Source organism: Herpailurus yagouaroundi, unplaced genomic scaffold (assembly GCF_014898765.1).
Source record: "Herpailurus yagouaroundi ecotype Mexico unplaced genomic scaffold, PumYag 195, whole genome shotgun sequence".
In the NCBI taxonomy this organism is placed as follows: Eukaryota; Metazoa; Chordata; class Mammalia; order Carnivora; family Felidae; genus Herpailurus; species Herpailurus yagouaroundi.
In genome coordinates, this window is record NW_024412426.1 from 9,503,783 (window position 1) to 9,506,989 (window position 3,207).

Below are 3,207 nucleotides of genomic sequence, written 5' to 3' on the forward strand. Positions count from 1 at the left end.
TTGTTTTTAATCCTCCCAAAGGAATTGGCTTACAGCCTAAGTATTAAGGGACTGACCCACCTTTTTAATTAAACGTGCTACTTTACATCAGGGAGATTTTAACTGGAATGAAAATCAGACAACTTAGGCCTTTGTAAGGTCTGTATAAAGCATTTTAACAAAAGCCTTGTTTCTGTGTACACAATTCAGCATTGGCTTCTATCAGTCCCTGAACATCAGCCCTTCCGCTAATCATCTGCAGGTGGACCTAGGAGATATTTTGGTCACCTATTTTCTCTGTGGGTAAGTACTGTGCTTGATGACTATCTTTCTAATTGCTCCCTAAATTTGGGAGATCTTCTGAAAATGGAGGGAAAGGGCTTTATGAGTGAAGAGACATGATTATTCAGGGGACATGAATTTCATTTTGATGGGGTGGGGGGGAGGGTCTAGGATAGATCTATAAAGGACATTGCATAGGAATGCGTGAAGCTGGCAGAGGCCTAAACAGTAGGCGCAAAGCCAACCTTACCGCCAGTCTCAGGGGCTGGTTAAATTCATTTCCTCACTTTCAGCATTTATAAGAGTAACCTGCATACTTTGAACCTAGAGATTAGGCCAGAGTGCTCTCTATAAATGATGTAGGAAAAGGGAAATTAAAGTAGGTAGATGGGGCCAGATTGTAAGAAGGGGGATTTAAGTTGGATGCAGACATTAAATTTGGTCTTAAGTCTAATTTCCCTTCTTTCATCTTACCAAGGGAGTCCCTAAGCTAGTTGTTTTACTAATAAGACAAAGACTTGTCTTTCCTTTCAGATATAACAAATTTAAAGGATCCACCGTCTGGCCACCAACCAGTAGGCGTTTATTAACCTCAACGGCTACTCAAACCAACACACCTTGTAACAGAAAGACCCAAAGTCAACTTTCCAGGCTTAGACCATGGATGCAAAGGGCATGCTTAGAGAGGGCATCACCGATGCTGGCCCCCATGATCCCAAAAATCCTCTAAGAAAGCAAAGGTGTTCATTGCACAGGCAGTAAGGATGGTGTAGTGAAGACAGTGTCTCTGTTCTCTCCTGGAAATGTGAGACACCTCCAGTCCCAGACTGCTAATCTGTGACACCAGGCAGGCACCACCGGAATGGGACTTTCCAGTATTAACAATCAATGAAGGTTGAGACACACATATCCCTTATGGCTGGGACCCCTCATGACAAACTCCACTGAGAACTTGGAGAAAGGGAGAGGCTCGACAAAGAGTGCTGCTGCGAGCCTTGTGTTTCAGAACTGTATTCTATCCCACTGGCCACCTGGTACACCCCGGCAAGTGCATCCTTCAGATGACAGAGACCAGAGATATTCTCACCGGTCACAAAGCGAAGTTCTTAGGACGCAGAACAAGATGAAAGGAAAAACTTCATCTTGTTTTTACAGAGAGGACCCACAGCTAAGTTTGTCTAAACAGACACTGGTCTTAGGAGAACCTGAGCTCCCCCCTCTGTGAGGCTGGCTTGAACAGCAGGCGGATAAGGGCTTAGACTGGTGTCCTTTCCCTGTGGTATTATAAATCCTTTTTGTGACCAATGACACAAAAGACAAAGAAAGCAGTAACCACCTCTGGGAGGAAAGGGATCAATCACACCAAGAGTATTTTGCCAAATTTGCCAGAGTCACTAAGCCCAAGAAACTAGTTCTACAAATGTTTTATCTGACTAATCTAAACTTAGAAAGAGAAAATGGACTCCTCCCTCTTGCTCCATTAGACCCTGTGGGCAGAGAGCCAGGGGCTGACATGTAAATATTCCCATCTTCTGCCAGCTGCTGCTCAGATGTCCCAGGATGTCTCGGCTAACAGTGTCCAGGCAGGGAAGTTTGTCTTGCTGACTATGCCAGCTCTTGAGGAGGAAATATTTTCCTCTTCCTCAAAGTTCCTCCAGCTGGCCTAAGAATTAAACTGACAGGACGCAGATTCACAGGAGAAGAAAACAAAGTTTAGCTCACTGTCTGTAACCAAATTGAGAACCAAAGAAAAGACCCAGGCAGGCAGCTTTTATACTTTTTGGACCGAAATTGACAGAAAGGAGAACACTTCTGTTTGGGAGCTTCCATTAGCAAGAAATTCTAAACAGAATTTGGGCTGAGGCAGTCATTAATAAAAGTGATAAGGTTTGTTTATACAGCCTTTTCAACTCTGAATGCCCTACCTCTGATGCGGATATCTTTTAGATTTTGGTCCAGGGCGGGTACCTTTCACATGTGAGATTTGTTTTCCTGCCTTCTGGAGACAAAGGGGGGGTTTGGGTGACTATCTTGCACTGGCTGTTTCTTAAGTAATGTACCAAAGTGGCACATGTTAGGGTGGCCTATCCTTGGCCCCCACAGGTGCATCTTTACAGGTTAGGGCTTAGAATAAGGCAGATGCCAAGAGCCCCCCACCATGAGACTGCTCTTGAGGCCTGGATTCTCCAGGCACTGCCCAGTTGCAGGTCCCTGAGTTCCCAGACCTGTGTGGCCCACACCGGGACAGCCAGACTTTGGCAGCTAGGGCCTCCAGGCGGATATAGCTTGAGCCAGTTTGCAACTACTGACAGTTTCCAAGGTAAAAGGAGCTCACCCCCAAAATCTTTCTGGAGCATCAACTTGAAACTATCAGTTTCCACTTGACTGGCTGCCTGATGGGGTTCCGGACTTCAGCCATCAAACTCCCAGGTGTCTCATATTGAAAGATACCCCTGCTCACCTGCCCAGCTCTCCCCTAACAAGGCATCCAATTTCCTCCAGTCCTGACTTCGGGGGAAATGTGTGCGTTTGTAAAGGTTAGGCTCAGAATTAGGCAGATACTTTTGATCCACAAAAGCCCTCGCCGAGGACACGGCCTATCCTGACACTTGCCCTGTTCCTTGACTGCACTGACCTGCATGGCTCACACAAGCACTGTGTGTACCCCATCATCTGGCCATGGGCGGCCGGGGCCTCCCGGCTCAACCAGGACCTAACCACCTGCGTAGCCTCGTGGGTGGAGGGATCCCTTCCCTTTCCTGAGGTGGCAGCTTTACATAGACAACAGTCAGACCACACCTGCACTGGCTGCCTGATGAGGTCCTGGGCTTCTCCAGCAATCAAGGCTCCCCAGTGTCTCTTACAGGAGGATACCCCGGCCACTCAGGGAATCAGGCCTCATAAACCCAAGGGCCCGTTCTCATGAGCAGCTTTTGCCCACATTTT